The sequence below is a fragment of the Cariama cristata genome, unplaced genomic scaffold (genome assembly GCF_000690535.1).
Source record: "Cariama cristata isolate BGI_N322 unplaced genomic scaffold, ASM69053v1 scaffold4717, whole genome shotgun sequence".
Classification (NCBI taxonomy): domain Eukaryota; kingdom Metazoa; phylum Chordata; class Aves; order Cariamiformes; family Cariamidae; genus Cariama; species Cariama cristata.
The window spans coordinates 32,340-55,630 of record NW_009625941.1 but is presented as its reverse complement, the minus strand read 5'-3'; the positions used below and the strand labels follow the sequence as shown (position 1 = coordinate 55,630).

At 41.0% G+C, this 23,291-nt stretch overlaps 1 pseudogene; it reads left to right on the top strand.

The window, feature by feature from the left end:
• The first annotated feature begins 1,451 nt into the window (after positions 1–1,451).
• LOC104164461 lies at positions 1,452–21,910 on the top strand (annotated as a pseudogene).
• The last annotated feature ends 1,381 nt before the right edge of the window (positions 21,911–23,291 follow it).

The following is a 23,291-nucleotide window of genomic DNA, read 5'->3' as shown; positions in this document are numbered from 1 at the left end:
CAAAGCTGAACTATTAAACAAGTTAAAAATGTAATGGGGACTTATAGTCTTTATGGAGGTGACGCTGGACCTAGACAGTTCGAGTTGAACAGAATTTTATGCTTAAGGTAGGGATTTAGCAGAGGCTTTTGGGTTTGAGGCATGGAAGAATATACTTTCCTCACCAGGGCTATAGCTATCAGAGACCTTACAAGTAAATCAGGCAAATTAATTCAGGTATTAAAATGAGATTTAAAACATGCCTTTAAAGAAATTTGTTATTTGGGATCAGATATTTTTTGTTCTTAAGAAGTTTATTCGTTAGACTTCTATCACATTTTAATTAAAGTTCACTTAAATTATTGCACAAGCTATAAGTGAATGAAAGAATTGCTTCAGTGGTGCTTTTCTCCATTGTGTTTCATAACTGAAAGGTTTTGCCTTAAGCAGAACATGAGTGAATAACATTTTCTGAGAGAAAAGTAAAGAATTCCCTTCTTCTGACATGGATGCAGTCTTCCTCTGTTCTAAATAACACAAAACAGATAGCTGCTCTCAATTACGGACATACTGCAAAGTGCATTTATCTCCTTTTAGTCCCAGTTGATTGCTGAGCGGAGTTGAATAGTATCTCTTCATTCACTGGTATCTCAAAGTATTTCTAACTTTATTGGTTACTGGCATGGTGGGCCACCATCTTCTCCAGTAGATGAGGCTCACTTTCGATGAGGTTGGTGGCTACCGATGGCCATCCTGAGGCAGAGAAACTGGTGGTGGCAATGCCACTGGCAGCAATGGGAGGTGGTGACCACCCCAAGCAGTGAAAGGGGCAGTGAGGATGAGCTATGGGGCGTAAAATGCTGTGGTTGTCTGAGAAGAGAGATGTATGGCCCCACAGGCATGCATGAGCTGGGTTACTCTGCATCAGACTGGCATAAAACACCCTTGTCTGATGTTGGATCTGAAGGGAGGGCTAATGAGGTCCTTTTGAGGTTGGATGTGTCCCAACTTCAAGTCTCTCAAGAAGTTTTAGTTATTCCAGCATTGAGCTGCTGACGCTGAGGCAGCTGGAATGAGGATTGCCTTGGAGGAAACCCAGAGGTGTCCAAGTGTGGGAATGCCCGGCGTGGCACCTGCTCTGCCAAGCAGAGACCTCAGCAAGGGGGAAAGTAAAATCTAGTAACTCTTCAAAATAATTTGAACATAGAATTTCTCAGAAAAAATAAACATGAGGGTATTTAATAATTTCACATCACTTTTGCCTTATACAATAAATACTTGTAACATATCTTTAATAACTTTTCCTAAATTATTTTGTGCTCTCAACTCTTATTAAATTTTAATGCTGTTTTCTTCCAATATTATTGCAATCTGCATTAAGAACATAATCCAAATTTTTCTAAAACATACAAAGAGAAAAGTAATTGTTACCTTTGGGATTTTGATAATGGAAGTGTAATCATTGTTTTCAGGATACTTTCGTAACTAAGGACGAAGAACTGGGCACTTAGAGGCCTTACGATCTTGGAGACGAGATGGGAGTCTGGGTGAACAACTCTGATGGCTCCTGCTCTTGGAAAGGTTGGTTTATTAAATTCTCTCATGCGTTTGGTTTAGTGCTGCTTCAAAGTGATAAAGCAGCTGTGTAACAGAAATGAGTTATACCTGTGAACTCTAGACCTGACCCCCCCAGAGACTCGACGTTTCCTGATTACACCAACCCCAGGACAGTTGAGTGGTGGACCCAGATGTGTCTTGAGTTTAAGGATATCCATGACTACGATGGGATCTGGATTGTATGTCTCATTATATTTGCCCTCCCTTCTTTTAAAAAAAAGAAAATGAGGGTTTTGACACGTGTCTTACTCTCTTTATTAAAGGATATGAATGAACCATCCAATTTCTTAAGAGACCAGTATCCTGGATGTGCTGTTAATGCTATCAATAACCCTCCTTACATTTCTAATAAGTAAAGTTTCCCTGATCATCTTTTTTTTTTTTTTTTTTAATCTTGGATAGGCTATTTCTTGGAAAAAAATTCCATCCTCTCATTTTCCATCTTTCCCTGCCTGTTCTGTCCATTCAGTTACATATTTATTCAAGACTCCATTGGCTCAGTTTTGGTGGAGTATCAAACATAAGCCACTTTCCTCTGTCACTGTGGCTGCCTCGTAACAGGACTAGAAAAATGGCCTTCCCTGCCATTCTCTGAGCAACTGATCCACATCAGAGAAAATGCAAGATACCTATACAATTAGTGCCAGTGGTCCTGGCAATTAATCCAGCCAACATTTCCCCAGGAAAGCCCAGCTACTTGAACAATACCTATGTGCAGCAGGAAGTTGATATATAAATGAGTTATTGACAGTGAAGTATTGGAAATGTCCCCTTTTTCCCTTCAGGCTGTTGTACTGTCATGTGAATTCTTCATTTTATTTATTAAATCTCATTTATTTTCACTCTGAATACAAGAGAAACATAAACATAACAAAAGCATAACAAAATATTATAAAAAGATCGTAAATTATTGAAACCAGAAGCAAAGCTTTTAATCATGACTTTGGTGTTTACTCTCTTTGTGGGGAAACCGCTGACTGTGACTGTTGTATACTGGCCCTGTGGGTCTTGTCGTTGACCAAAGCCCAGGAACTGAGGAGACATTTCCACCTTTGCCTTAAGTTAGATGAGGTTGCTCAAAGCCCCATCCAGCCTGGCCTTGAACACTTCCAGGGATGGAGCATCCACAGCTTCTCTGGGCAACCTCTTCCAGTGCCTCACCACCCTCACGGTGAAGAATTTATTCCTCACTACCTGCCCTTGTAAACAATCTCTCCCTGGCTTTCTTGTAGGCCCCTTTAGGTACTGGAAGGCTGCTCTGAGGTCTCTCCGGTGTTGGTATCCCTTCTGCGGACAGGAGCATGAGGCATTTTTTCCAAGGTGTAGGAGATCCATTTTCAACCAGTGTTTAAGGGCTTTAATTTATATGCCACTGTATGTCAACACTGTGCATGCCCTTGGCTGCCTAAGCCCTTAATGGTGTAGGTGTGAGGTGGGACCTGAGCTGCTTAGTCCAACAAGACATTAGGACCTTCCTGGGGTTGCCAGGGTTTTGGGGGCTCACTGTTGTCTCAGGTGACTGAATCCCACTCTCAGTGCCTCAGGCTTTTTGTCAATGCAGCCTTCAGCCCCCTTACTTAAATTATAACCACAATTACACGTAGCCATGGTTTGAACTTCTAAAACCAGATGTCCTTCAAATCAATTTTCTATAAAACACTTTATACTGAAGATTAACATGCAATTGTAAAATAATCAGTATTACTGAGGCAGAACACAAAATACTCAGAATAAGAATGAAGCATGAAAATATGACTCATGTGGCAGCATTTTCTTTCATATACCACCTTAATTTTATGGGGCTAATAATTAAATGCCACTGGGACATTAAGTGTGACTTTCCCCAGAACCTGCGTGTCTTCTTCAAAGCCGTATCAGCCAAAGTTACTTAGAAATTGCCTATAAATTATTTCTGATGCAGATCAGGCCCACTGGAGTCTTTGTGTCTAAAGATCCAAACACAAGGGTTCCAGCTGCGGTGGCACAGCAGAGCAGAGAGGCTAATGGGGTTTCAGGTACAGAGAAATGCACTTTGTAGTAATGCACTGCAAACGTACAGTAAAGTGCAATTAGGCAATGAGACTGCTTGCCTCTGGAGAAATATTTACAATAGTGCATGCACCTAATTAAGCATGCAGAAGAAGAATATTTGAGACTCTTCCTTCTTTCTTTTTTTTTAGAGGATTTTATAACGTTTTCAACTCCAAAAAAACACCCATTGTATAAACTGAACATCTGACGTGCCCAATTCCTGCCGAACTTCAGATGGCATTTTCATGGAGGTTACCTGCAGGGGATGAGAATCACATTCTCTGTACCAAATGGGCTTTGCCAGCATCTCCTTAATATGGGATCAAAGACCAGGCAGCATCTGTGCAGTCAATTTTTGCCTCATACTGCTTCCCCTTGGCTCAACTAAACCGGTGCTGTGCCAGCAATGTCAGGGCTACCCCTGACTATTACCGAAGGCAAAAAGCTACTGCTGCCTCCACTGCCTGTGACCTGCTGATAGAAAGAGCTACTGCATAATCCATCCACACGTGAATGTACCCGTTATAGTCTGTCCTTGCTCTCTTCTGTGCAGCCTATCAGGCCGTAGCAGATGATACCCTGTGGACTGCTGCACCTCAGGCTTTTTGCTCCCCTGCACACTCCGGCCCTCCCCACACACCGCTCACAACGCTGCTTGGGGCCGTGCTATCAGTCCTCCTGGCGTTTAGTCCTAGATGCCCGAGGGGGAGAGAGGGGACAGACTTGAGCTTAGGTGTGAATTTTGTCATGATAGAGCAGAATCGTGCTGCCTACCTACATCTGCAGCTGAGTGATATGCAAACTGAGGTCTCTGATTTCACATAACCATACAAGCTCCCTGGGTGGCTGAATTTCTGGTTTTGTGGTTTTTTTGTTTTGTTTTGTTTTGTTTTTTTATTTTTTCTTGCAACATTTTTGCTCTTAGGTAAAATTTGTTGCTATGTAAAAGAATATGTAGATGTATTCTTAATTTAGCGATGCAGAAATTTTCTTTCTATTACTGAATACAAGATATCTGTACAGATGTTTTGAATTATTGGACATAAAACTTGAAATTAATTAGCACTGTTTCCTCAGTCCTCTTACCCTCCTGAGCACAGATGTGCCTGTCTACAAGCAGGTATTCACGGCTACATGCAGTAGCCACATCAGCGCTGCCTCAGTAGGAACTTGCACAGCTACATCAGTGCAGGTCCGGCACTCCTTCAGCTTTTCCTCTTTGGTGTTTTCACCCCTAAATGAGTAGAAATATGAAGAGATTTGAATTGTGATGTATAAAATTTTACAGTGTTTTGTATCATTCTCAGGCATTTCTGATCATTCCCTGGCGCAAAAGACGTGTCCCAACTGCAAGAATTACCTTGGAGAGCATTGTAACACACTCTCTTTGGCTGGTCACAGACAGCACCAACTTCCCAGTAAGTTTTCTAAGTATTTCTAAGCAGATTTCATGTGATTGAAACACATTTTAAAAGCCATTGATGTTACCTGGGGAATCTGTGATAGTATCTAATAAGAAACAGCCCCGTGACTCATTTTACTGTTTGTCATTTAGTAGGAAGTTTCAAGGAAAGAGAATCTTGGAAGAAGAAACAGAATCTTTTCCAAATTGTCTTTTCTTAGCTAAAATCAGGATCTACATGTAGGGCTTAACTCTTTAGCTGCAGCTTTTGGGTAACTAGAGCAAAATGTTCCTATCCTCCATTAGAGCAGCTCAGGTGCAGCTGCTGCAGAAGCAGCCTTGCGTGGTGTCAGGGGAATTTTTCCATCCCTTTGCTACCGTGGCCCAAGCAGAGGAGTTTCTGTCAGTGCCAGCAAAGGATCCGGACCACGCAGCTCCCCCGGCTGCTCCTGGAGCTGTCTCTGGTTCCCGGCAGGCAGCGTTTGGCATTTTGGCTTGGGGCTTAGTCTGCCCAGGAGGGCAGAGCTGCAGTGCAGCACAGTTGCTGTCGGCTACTGTAAAACTCATTTTGCAGCTGGGAAGCACTCAGAACTAGCTTGCACAGGCAGACTGTTGCTGTGAAGCTGGAGTGACAGTGGAAAGCTAGCTAGCTGTTGGATTAAATCAAATGGGCAAATCATGCCTTTTCCAGCAGAGACTGAGGTAAACACAGATGAGTTTAATACTGTAATGTGAGTGCCAAAGCAGGGGTCCTTGTGCTGGCTTATTTCAGTATTTAGCACTCATTTTCTGCAGTTGCATTGTGATAGCATCCAGAGGACATGGCCAAGCGAGCCTACTTATGGTGTTGATGCATTTGTAGTTTATACACCAAGCCTGGGGGAAGGGAAGCACTGGGTAAAAATCAGAAGCAGTTTGCCAGTTTTTGTGAGTCTAACTCAAGTGCAGTCCAGCTTTCAAGGAAGGAGCAGAAAGCCTTTGAACCCTGGGCCTCGCTGGCTGCCCAGCCCAGCTAGGACGCATGAGACTTAGCATGGTTTTGGGGCCCTACAGCCCAATCTCATCAAAGATCCTCCCATGACTGATCCCTCCACCAGGATCTGTCCTCTGAACACTGGGGTCTACACAACCATACGCTGTTTTGGTAGCACTGTTTGAATAGAGACTTTGCATTTGTCTGTCTTCAACTGTTTTTTTAATTTTATTCAGGCTTTATGCCAGTAAAGCAAATTGCCTGAGACAAACCCTGTGAATTTAGCAGGAAAAGCTCTGTGTGTCTGCACATCTGCCCCAGCCCCTTCAGCACGCACACTGTGCCGGCCGCGCTAACCAGACCAACGCCGTTGGGACGGTCACCGCTGCACAGCTCCTTGCAGCCTCCCCCAAGGCTGTGAACCTTCCCCATTCCTGCAGGGCTTTCTTCCAGGGCTCCTTCCAAAAGAAACATGAATTTTGCTCAGCTAAATGTAGAGAGTCTTTCAAGGCTGGCAACACCACCAAAAGCATAAGCAGAGGCCGGATTCGCTGCAAAGCTGGAAAACTTTGGTAAAGAATTTTTCATACATATTCATTTGGATTTCTCAAACACATTTCTTTTCAAGGCTGGCTGTATACCCTTTCTGCATTCACTCTTCACGAATAATACACTAAATTAAACTACTGACAGGAATATTTAGCAAACCAGCATCAATTGCAGGATATTCACTGAAAACGAATGACAAGTTCATAATAGTATAAAAAAATATTTCTAAGAATTATTCTAATGCAGCCAGAGAATAGGAAATGTGTCATCTGAACCATGTCAAATGGCTTGAATTTGGATGCATGAACTAGCAGCTATCAGCTTGTGCATAGCTTAACGCCAAGAGTTATTTGCACATGGTATTCTGTAAATAATTTCAACCAACAAATACATTTGACAACATTAGGACCTGTTCAGCAATGGTACACAATAGACTGAAATTTATTCAATAAATTATTTGTTGCAAATTGTTTATGGAGCTCTGGGTCATAGTTGTGCTGATCCGATGTTACACTCATTAGCACCTGCATTTGCAAATGGAGCCAAAGACTTGTACCGCATGGCCAGAGGAGAGGACTCGAACTCAGGACATCCATGAAATGGCTCCAAAATGCCGTTTATACAAAGCACATGAAGTTTTGTGCAGTTATTGGGCCCAGCAGTGCACCTACAACCCAGAACCAGTATGTCCAGCATGGTTCAAGAATTGCACCTCTTCCTGCATACAGCCCATAAGGGTAACATGTTTAGGCTTGCATGAAGGCTGTTGTTTTTTTTGCTTCAGAAACAAATGTTGAAGCATTTTAAAGGCTCTGTACCATTACAGAACCAATACCAAATATTGGCCATTATGAATAGGGATGAAAAAGCTCTTGATCAACTCTCATTAAGGAAAGGGAGAAGGAGGTGGATGGTGAACAACATGATTAATATTTCACACTAGGATTTCCCAAAGAATCTACGTTGTGTTGCCCAAATCGTATTAAAGCAAAGTTGAATTTGAGTTCTTGCAATATATAATATTGCAATATGTAATTACATATAGAGATTATCCTATGTTGAGGAATTTTATAACATTTGTTCATAAGGCATATTGCATTTCCTTGATTTTCTGGTGATGCAGCAAAATTTTCAAAAGGCAAGGAAAAATTCATTACACCACTAATTCTGTAATGAAACCTCATATATCAAACAATGACAGGAAACCAGAGGAAATACTACAAAGACGGGGTGACATTTTGAATGATTATGTTTTTGATTTCTATATTGATTATTTCTTTTTTTAAGATGTTGAGATACTGTTTTGATGTGGGTTTGTTTTGTTGGTTTTTTTTTACTTTTAATTCCAGGATATTAGAACTTTATTTGCCAATACAAACCTCTAAATAAATTCTGCACTGAAAAAAAATACATACTGTACTTTTTTAGGAATCTGTAGGACACTAAATTAAGTGTAAATGTAAAGGAAATTATGTTTCAGTTTTTCAGTTTGAGACACTGTTGAGAATAAATTAAACACAAATTATTTTTTAGGAAGACTAAAAATATCTGAAACAAGTTGTTTTGGTTTAGATTTAGATTTTAGTTTTTTATTTTGGCCACTGAGTAAAACTTTCCATTATTTGCAGTTCTGCAGCCACATTTTCATGTGACTCAGGACCACAATAACATTTGTATCACGATTAACACCCCTTCAGATAAAATTGAGCCTGAAAGCTCAGATTGATCATACGATTCTTTCAGTTACCATTCTTATTTTTAATGACCTTGTTGCATTTCTTCGCACTGTTGCCCAGCAGGCAACTGGAAAGGGAGCTTTTGTCTTGAGTTGGTCTACATTTGTTGGCAGTGGGAAGCACGGGGGTCACTGGCTGAGTGACAACTTCTCTCGGTGGAAGGACCTGCACCAGTCCGATCATTGGAATCCTGAAATTCAAACTCTTTGGCATCCCCTACGTAAGTCCTGTGTCCTTCAGGCAGTTGCTGGCTCATACACAATATGACTTTAAATTAACTCAAATGTTTTCTGAAATAAGCTGCTTGAGACAGCCAGCAGTAACGACCTCCACAACATAAGGAACTGCAGATTAAAAAAAGATAAATGTCATCAATCTTGGCTGGCTGAAGAGAAACAAAAATAGCACTGTTAGATTCAAATTAAATCACTGCATGCCATCCAAACCCGATATCTTTATGTTATATATTCTATCATTGAGGTCTGTCCATATATTTCTGTTTTTGCAAGCTGGGCTGGAGAATTTGTAGAATTATTGAAATATGGTCAGATCTTCCACAGTGATGTTAATTCTCTGGGAGCCAGAACAATCTCAGTCCCAGAAAAATTCGTATCATTATGGAGCATTCTTATAAAGTCATCAGAAATAGGTATCTCTTTCCAAAAATTATTTTTAATAAACTTCCATAGTTTCTCATTTTTGGGCCTCAGTCACAATCACAAACACTTATCCAATGATTTTACTTTTTCTTTAGATGGGTGCTGATATCTGTGGGTTTATAACACTACCTACAAACTCTGCTTGCGCTGGATGCAGCTTGGCTCTTTCTGTCCATATTCCAGAAATGACAATGCAGAGGGAAATAGCATAAGTAAATGAAGTTACACAAAGCTGTAGTTTATGATTACAGTAATGATGACGGTGATTTTTATTACTTTCTCAGAAATTAACCTGCCATTCTTGGGTAAACTGGAGCAGCGGGTGAAAAGAAGTGCTGCACTGAGAGCAGGAATTACATGGTGAAGTGTAAATTTTTCCCATCCATAATGTAAAGATGACATAGAAATGCTGAAAAATATGTAGTATCTAACAATCAAAAGCCATGCAGAAATATGTACCGCATACTTTGAATGACAGAAAACGGTCTTCCCAAACTGTTGGTAAGATTCATCCCCTCCATCTTTTATCTACTGAAGCCCAGGTTTTATTTAAGAGCCAGTGAGTGTCAGCACATCTTCCTACTCTCTTGTTTACTTCAATTTCTATTTCAGTACTTCTGTAACTATAATAGGTATTGCAGGAAGGGAATAGAGGGCATTATACACCATCTTTGCTGTTTAAAAGCAAATTTCACAGTTAGAAACTCCAGACAAACGTGTGAGACCTCCAAGGAGAGCCAGTGGTAGCTACAGCATTATCAGCCAAGAAGCAACAAAGACTAAAAAAGGTCAACGAGCCTATGAGAAGAATGAAAAAGTGCAGTCTTAGTCCAGACCCATGCCCTGGCTTCAACTTATCATAAAGGCCTTTCTATCTGCAACAAGTCTTGAAGTATCAGGTTGTTTCTAACTATGAACAGTTTGAAGGTCTTGCAGCCTTTGTAAGTACACTGTGTTTATCTGCAACTGTGATGAAATGATTCTGCTAGTTCAACAGATGTCATCTTTTCTTTTTTTTTTTTTTTTCATCTGTAAACTGATCCATGCAATGCTGGAGCTCAGGTTATTAGCTAACCTTCAGTTTTCTTTGAAGTTGCATCATCAAAATGTTGCAACATTTACACCCCCAGAAAGGCCTCTGTCTCTGGATGAAAGTATGATGGACATTCAGCAACTAGGCAAATGCAGGAATAATAAGCTATAGTGCTGTCATTAAGAGAGTCAGGAATTACCCCATAGATCCCTGAGATATGCCGAGATATTTCTCTCTAGGAATACAAATGTCTGTGAGGTGTTAGCAGCTGCTGTTGATAAATATTTTCTATTTACCTCTCCACTAAAATTAGAGGTATCTTGTCTATATATGTTTGCTTGGCCCTTTGAGCATGCAAACAGGGTCTGACCAGGTGAGGGGGTATTAATCGCATATGCACAATTTAATAAGCAGGAAGACGGCAATGGATCTATGTGATGGGAGCTGCAACTCAGTGTTGAGTGAATGACAGAAGTAATGGAAGACACATTTGGTTTTATAGGATTACTTAAATCCTTTTAAACTATTGTGTTCACTGAAAGAAAAGAACAAGGCATTTTGGGTGACTCAGCATCACTGAAGAGGTATGACTGGTTTTTTTCGTGAACTTAAGCAATATTTGTACAGTGTCAGAATACTGGTAAAAATATAGTGCAATTTTTGAAATAGTAGATGGATGCTTTGGAGATCAGAGCCAGGAGGAAATATTATCAGTGTCTAATTCTGATGTAAACATAATAATGGAGAAATTTAACTTAAATATTGAGTTTAATTAATATTAAGTTAGTATTAAAATAAAATCTTAAATATCGACTTTGCCTAATCCATTGGGGATTTCAAATGGTTTAATTAATACTTTTCTTGTCTGAAAAGCACTAGGTAATATAAAAAACTTTGTTACTTCTGATCCTTTTATGTTTCATTATCCTTGGAATTAATCATACATTCTTCAATTTTAATGAGAAAACTGAGTATTATGGAAAAATTTTGTGAAGGAGACAGGGAGCTGTGTGACTCGTCAGCTGGCTCAGTTTAGCGCTGGAGAAGGTCGCATAGGAGTAATTAAGGGAGATGTAGCTCTTTCCCGTATCAGCACTGCCCTGGACTATGTGCTCCATATCCCATCGCAGGGGAGAGTCAAGGATGCCTTGAAGTAGACCAGAAGGAGCCGACGAGTGTAGACAGAGTGCTTAAAGCTGCCCTTTTGACGGCGGGATCCAGTATGCGTGCCCTCTCTCCCAGGAGAGCATCGCTGGCAGCGAGAAGACGAGGGGCACTGCTGATGCGTAGGTGTCCCCTTGGTCAGGGCATCCTAAAATGGTGGGCACAGGAGGAGAAATCAAGTTTCTTTATATGGATGAAATGTTTTCCCCATTGCACACAGTGACTTCGGTCACTCCTGTTGGCTTCAGCAGGGCCATGAATTTATTTTTACTTTTAAATAGACTTGCCTTTATGTTCTTGGCCAACATAATTATGCTTTTGCTTTTGCTTTGCAGATTATCAGTCTTCCCTTTTTCCTGTGTTTCACCTTCTCTGTCCCAGAGGTCTTGCATCTCCAGGATAAATTAATTTCTAGAGACAGTGTGTCTGTTCCCGAGCACAGACATGAAACCCCAGCTCCCCTCCCATCACAAGGTTAGGGGCAGTTGCAGACAACTCACATACACCACAGTGGGGCCCATTCTCTCTGAACTCACTCGAATTTTTCAAGCTGAAAAGTTTTATACAACTATTAGTTTGATGATAATGGATGTTGTTCTTCATACACCTTCCAGTTTGCAAATCAGTGCTTTTTCTTATTTAAACATTCACTTGATAGCATTATGTCAGCCACAGCTCGCCGTAGGTTGCACACAGGTTCTCTGTTGAATTTCCAGTCCCTAGTTACAATGCTCAGTACAAACCAAAGCTTTTCCTTGACAGGAACAAGACCTAGCACCGTTCGGAGAAGAGTTTGCCAAATACCTCGCACTATGCTTCAGATCGGATACTCACTGCTGCCATGCTTATACACTTTGTTCTTCGAGTCTCATGTTCACGGAAACATGGTGGTGCAGTCAGTGATGCACAAGTGAGTTTGGAGTCTCTAATTCTTATCATATTTTACCCACAAAAGTAGTTGAGCTTCAATGTGTAAACTAGGTAATATCTGTTTGAGAATAGTCACAGTAATACTACTGCATACTCTCTCTTAAAAGAAACCTGTTTTACAATGAAATTTAATCAAATTATATGCACAAAAATAACTCTTAATATATGCAATAGATTGTCATTAAAGTATAACCTATATTTGTTTCCAGTGAAAAAAATCTAAGTAAGGAGAATTCTGAAAATTTCTTGTCTTAGGCAAGTATGCAGTTCTTTTTTATTTTAAAAATAGGAATCACATACCTGCATTTTCTGTATTTGAATAAAATCTATGAAATCTGTATTCTGGTCCAGAATGCCAAGAAGGCCTCATACAGAGAAGTCTCCATTTTCCAATCATCCACAACATTTGCATTTTCCAATTTAGCACTTGCATCTGCATGCTATGTATGAAATCCACATCTGTGTCCACAAATTGCACAGAAAAAACACAGATAGAGATGTTTGAGTGTGGAAGCAGGTGCAAAACTGAGATTAATAAATATCAACTGAAAAACCCCTTGGAAAACATGACCTCAGATTTTTGGAATAACTCATTTTTTCTGTTTGGAAGAAGCAGGAATCAAAGTGAGGTTTAGTTTCCCTCTCAGCATCTTTTAATTAGCTTTTTACCTGCTTTTGGTAAATTTTCTGCTTCAGAATGCTTTATGCAAAGACTTGAGCAAAAGGAGTGCAAATAATACGCATGAAAGGCTACTGCCCGAAGCTCCGACACAATTTAGTCTCATTGGTGCAGGCCACGTTGTGGACTGTTTAATGTTCTTTTTCCCTTTAGGTTAAAAACATTTGGGTTAAAGGGTAAGGCATTTTTTGCAAATTAAACTGAGATTACACTAAAGTGCAGGCCATTCGAGTATGGAAAGGGTATGCACAAAACCTGTTTTGCCTACTCAGCGTTAATGGCTCACTGACAAATTTTAAAAGCAGTATCCTTCCCCTTCCTACTCTGCTACCTTATTTAACTGGGTTACATTAAGGAGTTTTATAGATACTCATATCTTACAAGGGGCTATATGCTATTTCAAGCATTTATTTTAGCTCTATTTTTGCTTAATGAGATTTGTGTTTATATTGGAAATGACCAAGTTCATTTTGGCATTAATATTAGCTGAACTGTGCTAATACAGAATTAGTTTAGTGATGTTAAAGCTGCCTTTCTGACCATTCTCAGAATACTTGTACTCTATTTGAGCCACATCTACATTAGCAAATTTCCAAATTTGCTTTGATTTGAATTGTAGAGCAGTTTCAGATGCACCAGCGGAGACTTCTGTTGGGTGAAACTGAGCCGAAAGGTGCACTCCAGCCATTGATGGGAGTTTGGTCAGTGGGACCAGACTGGGATTACTAGGAAATAAAACCTCTAAAATGCACGTAGGGAGTGTAGGCATCAGGAGATCAGCACAAACTGTTTCACTACCCAGGTTCCATCCTAGCAGGCACATCATTTGCTAATGTTGCCATAGATAGATCCTAAAATGGCTTAAAAGTATTTCTTACTATTATTAGTTAATTCTGGTTCCTATTGTTACTTAATGAGCATTTCTTACTATTTCTAATTAATATTCATTGGTTTAGTGAGTCTGCTCAAGTAACGAAAGTGACCCAGATGCTAACAGGAGCAGAAATGTGGGTTTTAGAAACAGAGAGAAGTGAAACAGAATTTTTGATGTACAGGTGATGGAATTTTACATCAAACCTTTCCCTTACTTGCATCAAATACAAAGGAGAGCTAAAAAACCTGTACCGGTTTTTTATGAGTTCACAAGCCTCACCATGAAAACTACTCTGCCTGGGCAGGGAGTCTCCAAGCAATAGCTATTTCATGTGGTCATTTCAAATTTTTCATTTCATTTCAAATATTTAGGTGCTCTTTTCAAACAACAAACAAGAACAACATCCCAGTAGATTCCTATAAGCATTTTAGGTGCCTCTGAGGCTTTGACTCCGTGAAACAGAGGTGCCAATAGCTCAGCTGTCCAAAAAGCCTGGGAGCTGGTAATCCTTTACTGGAAGGGAAAGATCTGCTTAATGGCTAAACAGGAAAAATAAGACAGAAGAGAGGTCAGCATATAACTATAGGAAACATGTAGATGGAATTAAGCACCTTTCACAGATCATAGATGTGGCTTAGTGGCTTATATTTTCAAAATGGGAAAGTTCATTTGTTTGCTGAATTTGTGCTCATGGGTGCTACAATTGCAAGAGAAAAGAGTGCTGAGTTAGACAGTGAGATACTTGTTTCCATGTGCCAATAAGATTGACTTCTCTTTTGCCATATTTTCTTGATCAGCTTTTTCTCCTGAAATCTCCCACAACAAAGTATATTGAATCAGTGTTATAATTTTATTACAGCAAAATTAAAAATACAGAGAAGATATTGAGATGACAAGAAAAACTAATGTTTTATATTTCTAAAACTTTAAGACAAGGTAATTCATCAAAAACCACACCCCACTTTAAATATTTGCAAGGCATTACGTTAAAATGCAATAGTGACCAAGATTATGGTGTCCAAAAGAGCTACGGGTTTTGACAGAAAAAGAAACTGAATAAATGGAGATTTCTTTCAGGCAGAGCCTGAGGCATGCCTTCAGGAACATTTTTTTTCTCTGAGTTCCATGGACTCCCCTAAACCTGCAATATTTCAGAAATCCAAACACCAAATAGATGTCTTCTTATTGCCAAGGTGTTTTTGCTCGTTTGGGTAATTTCTGCAAGCCTGGGCTGGGTGCAGTGTATGCCTACGCCCCCCGAGCAGGCAGGCTGTCAGAGCAGGACACCGACACTGAGCCACTCTGCTCTGGCCACCGTACAACAGAAACCTGTCTTTAGACAAGGGCAGCTGCAAAGTCTGTTAAACAGACAGGGTAAATAATTTTTTAAACCAATAATTTGCACATCCTTAAAGAATAACACGTTATTATGCAACAACTAGTGTGAATTTGTCAAAAATGAATGATGGTAAACCATCCCAGTTGCCATCTTTGTCAAGCAGCAGGGCTGTTGGAGGGGACAGGGGGCAGAGGAGCAGGAGAAAGCAGGAGGTACAAGGTGCCTTGATTTTAGGAGGGCTTGGGGCACGCTCCATGTGACATTCTTACAAGCTAACTGGGGAACAAAGATGCATTACAAATTTCCTTGGAGATAGGCTTGCAAATGATTGAAAGCCTATTTAAATTCTCAATAATTTTATGCCAGATGAGTGGCAGTTCCTGAGATGGGGAGGATCTTTCCTCTTTGCCAGGTGCTATTTAATATTTTCATTAGCTGATGCATGGTGGAAAAGAGATCTTTTCCCAAGCTGGCAGATGATGCCAGGCGAATGGGACTGTAAGTACTCTGGAGGACATGATCAGAATCCAAAATGATTTTAATGCATTGAATAAAATGGACTGAATTCCATAAGTTTTCATCCATTCAGGAAAGGCAGCTAAAAAGCACAATATGTATGAATGTTGCTTTGTGTTTGTCCTGCAAAAGATTTCTAATTTAAATCTGCAAAAAGTGTGGGAAGCCAAATCCAAGAATTTTCACAAATGCTTTAGATCCTAGAACACAGTTTTATTCTTCCATGTTCCCTCTCCTGATCCTGGTGCCTGTCCTGCTCTTTGGCTCCCTCGATGAATTCTGAACCCACTGGACAGAAATTAAATTCATTGTTTTCCCACTGCTGCTATTCTGAAAAGAAATCAGCTCCAGCATTTTGTGAGGGTTCTCGTCTGCTCTAGTATAGTAGGTGCTACTGTAATTTCTGAATTTCTGCACAGCTTTTGGCATTCCTTCAACCAGGAAAAATATTTGGCCTTATTGAAGGATGTCTTGAGGAAGCAGATTTCTTGTCGCAATGAGTGATATCAAAATATTCTGCAAGTTCTATAAAAATGTGAATTAACATTTCGTATCTCACTTTGAACACTAGATTTACCTCTGATCAGCAGACTCATGGAATAGATACTGCCTTCCTTTGGGGACTTGCTTTTATGATTGCTCCCGTTCTTCAAGAGGCAAGTACTGTAATTAAAAAATGCCATCATACTGGAATAAAAGAAATGAACTGCGCTTAGGGCTTTGAATGACATTTAGGGCATGTTTGCTCATATCCACCCATTTCTTCCCTCCACTGTCAAAGCTTGCAGAACATTTCTGAGCAGCACAGACAGTACAGAGCTGCCCAGTGCTTGAAGTGGGAGGATGAAAGTGAGGGCACGGCATTTCCCTGCTACTCCAAGCACCAAATGGAGGTAAGCAGGCTGGATGCTGCCCTTCGTGTGCTCCTGCTGTTGAGCTGACAGCTCCCTCCAAGGACACACACAGAGCAGTAATTGTCGAGCTAGGAAGAAAGAAACACGCAGGTATTAAAGCAAACTGGTTTCCATATTACCACTCACCCACAGCATTTTGGAACTGCAGCGTCTCAAGGGCTGCGACAGGAGTTTCCCAGCATCACGAGCAAACGCAGCCATTACAGAAACGGTAATGACAATGTTAGCTGCTAATATGACAGGTTTTAAAAAGCAGCATTTTCCTATGGCTGTGCTGGGCATGGCACTGGCGTCAGGGCTTTCACTGCTCAGCTGAAGCAAGGGTTGTTTTTTTTTCCTTTCGCCACCACTGACTGCTGACAGCACCAGAAAGATAGGTCTGAGCAGAGCTAAATATTTACATGTGATGTATCCTAGAGCTGTGTGTGATCAGAATGTTACCAAAATATCTGGTACATTTTCTAGCTGCTGCTGCTGATCAAACATATAAACAGGCCACTGTTAGTCACCTTTTTTTAACCAGCTCTTGTGCCTCTGTGAATTTAAACTGAAATTCTTATTCCTGCATCTAAAACCATTCTGACTCCTCTGAGGTGCTTCACTTGTCAGTCCTTCATCTTCAGACTCTCCCAGGTTTCTAATAGGTGATGACTAACAAGGAGATTTCACAGGGTCTCAGACCAGCAAGATGATGAAAGATGTGAGACACCCCTTCCCATGAAGAGAGGGTGACAAGCTGGGGGGGCGCTTCCTGCAGAGAAGTGAATGAAAGGGAACATGATAAGGATATATGAAATGATAGGGAGTCTAGATAAGGGGTTCCTAAGGTTTTGGGGGGGACTGCAGCACAAAAGGAAGGCTGGGTGCCTGTGGCCTGATGGGAGAAGCGAGCTTTGGAGGCAGCACGTTGCTGGGTCTTGCGGTGGGAGAGAGGTGGCAGCCAGGGCTTATTCCATCTGTCGGGGCAAGGGGCAGAGGTGAGCTGTAAGCCCCTCACCGTGGCATTGCAGGCCAGCAGTGACTGTGTCCAACTGCAGCATGGCACCTGCTTGTCTAGAGAAGTTGGGTCAGGGACAGCTTTCCCTTTGGGTCAGGGACAGCTTTCCCCTCACTCCTTGAGTCCTAGGGTGTGAGCAAGGGAGACATCCAGTGAAATTAAAATGGCGGACTGCCTTACACACTGGCTTGTTATTTAGGGAGTCATGAAGGCAACATTCATCACGATTCAGATGGTAGTTACACACTTCTCTGCAGACCAGAATATCCAGGGTTGTCATAATAATGCAGAGAAAATACAGAGAGAGGGGCATCTTGACTTAGTAGGGTTTTTCCTTCAAGTTTTCAAGGCGCTTTATCAATTTATTTGTTAAACAGCTGGTAAGATCTAACAGACAGAGCAAACTACCCCAGCCTTCCTTACTGCAGCACTAGGACACTTTGCCTTAAACACCTAGCGCTGCCCACTGCGAGAGACAGGCCGCAGGACAAGACAAATTTCCAGTTTAGCAATTCTTATATTCTAATGTGAGATTTGCATACTTTAATAAATCACTTATTTCTTACTATTGTTTTATACATATATATATATAGTCAAAATCCCTAAAATGTCGAATGGTAAAGACAGGCCGCAGGACAAGACAAATTTCCAGTTTAGCAATTCTTATATTCTAATGTGAGATTTGCATATTTTAATAAATCACTTATTTCTTACTGTTGGTTTATACATACATATATAGTCAAAATCCCTAAAATGTTGAATGGTAAGTTTGCCTAAACTCTTCTCCTCCACCTTTACTCTTCATGCTCCACCTGCTCCCTTGGGTAGATCTTGGGGGTTGACCACAATTCTGCGAAGGGGCAGACATCTATGTTAAGAATCAAAATTAATCTGTTTGTGAGAGTAAGCAACTTGTGACAAAAAAGGAAGTATGTTTTGATTCCAGCTTTTCCTAGAGTTATCAATTCAAAGTGCCTTTAGTGTGATTTCATCCCTGCAGCAATATGATACAGTGCAGGCTGCAAAACTAAGTAGAGCAATTGTGCAATTAGCAGCACATTATTTATTATTATTTATCTCCAACTTTAAATTGCTGCGAAGAGGACAAATATCTGTGTATCCTACTTGCCAGACCTTACTCTCTGCCTGTTTCTGCAATAGGAATGGTGCAAGAAGCACAGAGCAGTGGTGTCCCCCCACTCCGTCATCACATGTGAAGTCCTGTCTTGCGAAGGCTGCTGTACACCTCAGCGGGATCGCTCAGATGTCAGAGGAGTGCACATAGGCCAGTTACATTGGTAAGACACAGAGCTATATACTAGATGGAAATAACCATATAACATTGACTCATCCCACAGAATGGCAGTAAAACCCCCCAAATAGCATAGGCTCATCTGTTTAGCGTTATAGATTAGCCAGCACTAGTCCACTGCTATGATAATAATTCAGCTGTAATATCTAAGATTTGATGTTATTAGAATATCCAGCATACATCTCTCCATGCACAAATACAATAAAGCTAATGTAATCTCAGAAATGCAAAAAGAAAAAAGACTTTAATCACTTTATAACAGTCACAGGGAGCAAGATCTGCAGATGTATACTTCCCTGAAGCACTATGGTTTGACTACTACACCATATGTATTTCTAACATTCAGTTTCTTACATTTTTTACATAATTTAAAATGGTGCAATTCCAGCAAAATAACTTTTAGCAATGTTCAGCAGTATTTTTACCTCAGCATCTGTGTTTAAGAAAACTAGAGCACAAAAAGTCTACACCAGGCTAGCTGGGAGAGTAAATTACACAGCTTTCAGTAGCATTTTATTTTCTATTTTTGGTTTGTAAAGCTCTAAGGCACAGAGAACTGAATTTTCAAGAGCAGCCTAGAAAATCATGAAACTGTCAAGATTTCTTTCCCTCTCCGCCCCTTATTGCATGTTTTAATTCTTGTACTGATACACTTCCCTGCATAGAAACAGAGACAAAACCTGAGTCGTACTCCTGAGAACATGCTGCAAACCATTTTGTGCATGCAGTTTTGCACATGCATCACTTTTGACAGAAGGCATATTTAGAGAGCAGGGTGAGGCTCCCCTCCAAAAGATGCTTCCAAGAGATGCAGAACAATCTGCTCCATGGAAAACGTCAGCCTCTTCTAGTTTCAGGGACTGCAAGTTTTGACCTTTCAAACACCATACTCAGTACTGCATTTCCAAAAATGCTCAGTTTCAACCTAACCATGCTCTGCTGCAATCTGCAGGGTAAGACCAGTGTTGGCTTCAACAGGAGTAGTTAGGCTGATGCTGAGAGCTTTCGGAAAGCATTTGGCATATATTTGCCATACACATGGTGCTCATCCAAAACCAAGGTTGGGTACTTACCACAAGTTATAATTACCATTTACAGAGGGCAATAGCAAAGCCTTCCTGTTATCTACTCTGGATGTAAGCCCTGCCTACACCTGGTTTTGAGGCATTAAACCAGAAAGGAAGAATGCAGAGAACTTAATGCTGATTGTCTACACATATACGAATTTCACTCATTGAATGCTGTAATTACTTTTTGAAAGGGGAAGACTTGTCCTTCAAAGAGAAGAAAATCTACAGTTTACATTCCCAAATGATTAGAAATCACTTACCTTAAACTGAAATGTGACAGGCTCCATATACATTAAAAGAGGAAGCAGAAGTTTCTTTTGCTTTTTGCTCAGTATCTTGATGAGGTTTTTTTTTTTTCACAGCATATGGAATAATGATACCATTTTTAAAGACGATTTGCTGTCTTTCATTCATGGTGCTTCTGTCTCATGCATATGCATAACTGCAGGGGCTAGATCCTCTTTCATGTTAAAAAAGGAACTGGAATAATACCCCTGAAATCCGCTTTTTTGTTTGGATTTTCACTGATGTAACTGACATGAAAATGTACCCCTTGGTGTCTTTCTCAGTGCTATATGGTCACAATATATAGTTCCTGGATTTGCGTTTTTCTAACTGCATTGATTTTTGCAGTAGGGTGATAAAGTGCCAAGTACCTGGAACAAGAACTGTGCTACCGCGGCTGCCCCTTTGAGCAAGATCCCTTTGTTCATCCATGGATGCTACATCCTGCCAGAACAAGCACCAGCCACAACCACTACTAAGAGGTAATGACGTCATCAATGTCATCATCAAACAACCACAGTGCTGGTCAGACCCACAGATAGCCAAAAAAACAATCAAAAGAAAGTGCAAAAGAGAGTGCAGAAGAAAGGCTATCTGCAGCTCCCAGCTGCCATCCCCGGCGATAAGAATAATATTTTTATCCCACTATTCACTCCATTACATCAGGAGAAGTCACCCTAGAGATGACGCACATCATTGTTTGCACCACTGAAACCTACTTCTGGCTCTGTGATTAGGCTCAGAAAAGCTTTTGCACCTCTTACTGCCACGCCGACCTGCTGTCAGTCATTCAAAATTAAACATATGCAAGGGGAAAATGCAAAACTTTTCTCCTTGGATCAATTTATCAAATGTCATGGGCAAGATGGAAAAGCTCAAATCTCTTTTGAGGAAAATGATTTCCCCATGCCAATGGGTAATATATTGGTCTCAAGTCTGAACCACGCTCAGAAGCTAATGTGAGTAGGGAAGGAAGGGAACAGCGCTGTGCAGCAACCAATCCAAACCATAGTAAGGTAGCACTGGTGACCAGTTGTCACCCAGACTGCCCAGTTTTCATCCATTAAGGCCACTAAAGAAGGGGAAACTTGTTCACATGAGCACTCAAAAGCTGGGAATTTTACACTTCAGTGGGACAAGGCAAGGCAAAGTTTTCATCATCTTTTCAGTAGCCCTTTAGGTGAGCATGGTTGTCATTCTTCTATCGTGGCCTTTTTTGTAACGTTAAAATTGGAGTTAATTATGTCCAGAAGTTTTTGTTAAATAACTTGGAAGGCACAGCACCCACAAGTTTGTACTGACGCTTCTCAATGTGTTTGTCAACAGCTGTCTGAACCCATTTGGGCTCATTACTGCTCAGGATGAACAAGGAGAAGCTTCTGGGTCTCTCTTCTGGGATGATGCTGATTCAATCGGTAAGCCTGGTCCCCCACTGTGAAGCAGTGTCTGTGTACAGGGCTCTCCTCAGTCCGCCTTTTCAGCAGTCTAATGGCACTGCCTCCTGCTAGAAGTAACTGGAGAGCTGACCCTAAGTTGAGCGTTACAGAGGTGAAAAGCAGATTGCCTTTGAAGTCAGCATTTTGATATGAGAGGTGTGGCACTGGGAACAGCTGGTCTGCTAGAGAGGGCAATCGCTCATGTCGTGTTCCCTAAGATCACCCGAAGAAGACTAGAGGAAGAGATTAAATAGCCCACAAATCATCTTAGTCTGATGTTAGACACTCACTACAACTAAAGTGAATTGCTTATGGATTTTGATCCCTGTTTTGATACCAACCCTCCTTGCTCTGTGTTCTGACAGATATTACTGAAAAGGAGAACTACTTCTTGGCTAAATATACATACAGCAAAGTAAGTAGTAACATACAAGGTACCTACATACATACAGGTAGCTGTATTTTAGTGTAATCATTGTAAAGTACTGAAGTCTGACTTTTCTCTGGAAAGCTTTTTTCTCATAGCTCAGCCTTTAAACCTGGTAAGCTATCTCATGCTTTCATTTACAGACAGCTACAAAATAATCCAACTATGATGCTGCAGTTTTGTGTTTGCTTCATTGAGTATCGTAGTGACACATCATTAATGTCCCTGCTGTGATGTGAATCTGAAAATCTACTTTTTCAGCTGAGATCTTTAGGGCTTTTTTAGTTGCAGCTTCTGGGGATAAGGGACCTTTTCCTTGTCTTCTTTCTGTGAACATTTGCAGTTCAATGGGTGGGAGAAGGCTGTGTTCGTCCCTTCAGGATATCCCAGCAACTTTGATCACTTGAAGTTTTTATTTTGTGGCCTAGAGAATTATGTAGTCTCACTTCTTTAGCTAGTGTTTCCTTGTCTGACAGCACAGAGATTGCTCCCATGGTCAGTCTCCTGTGGAGCGATTCAGCATGCTACAGGCAACCCACCGTGCTGATCAGATGCTCCATACAGCACAGCAATAGGTCAGCTCAGGGTCAGTGCACTAATGCCTTTCTCACAGTGCTCACTTCTGCACAGACATGTCCTGAGAAAACTCAACAGAAAAACCCAACAGTCTAAGCTTCAATTGAGAAAAATACTACAAAATAAATCTTCTAGAAGCTCTTTAAGTATATGATGGTAAGTTGTGGGAATTACTGTAAAAAACCTTAACCTACTTGAATAATCTATACAGATCATATTTCGTCTACAATTCTAGCATTTGGTAAAAAATAGGATATTGTACATAGACTGTGGCATGGTTTTGCTCAACAGCTGGCTTAATACAAGCTGGCAGTGTGCTCAGGTGCCCAACAATGCCGACGGCATCCTGGCCTGTATCAGCAATAGTGTGGCCAGCAGGACCAGGGCAGTGATCGTCCCCCTGTACTGGGCACTGGTGAGGCCGCACCTCGAGTGCTGTGTTCAGTTTTGGGCCCCTCACTACAAGAAAGACCTTGAGGTGCTGGAGCGTGTCCAGAGAAGGGCAACGAAGGTGGTGAAGGGTCTGGAGCATAAGTCTGATGGGGAGCGGCTGAAGGAGCTGGGGGTGTTTAGCCTGGAGAAGAGGAGGCTGAGGGGAGACCTGATCACTCTCTACAACGACCTGAAAGGAGGTTGTAGTGAGGTGGGGGTTGGTCTCTTCTCCCAAGTAACAAGGATAGGACAAGAGGAAATGGCCTCAGGTTGTGCCAGAGGAAGTTTAGATTGGATATTAGGAAGAATTTCTCCACCAAAAGGGTTGTCAAGCAGTGGAACATGCTGCCCAGAGAAGTGG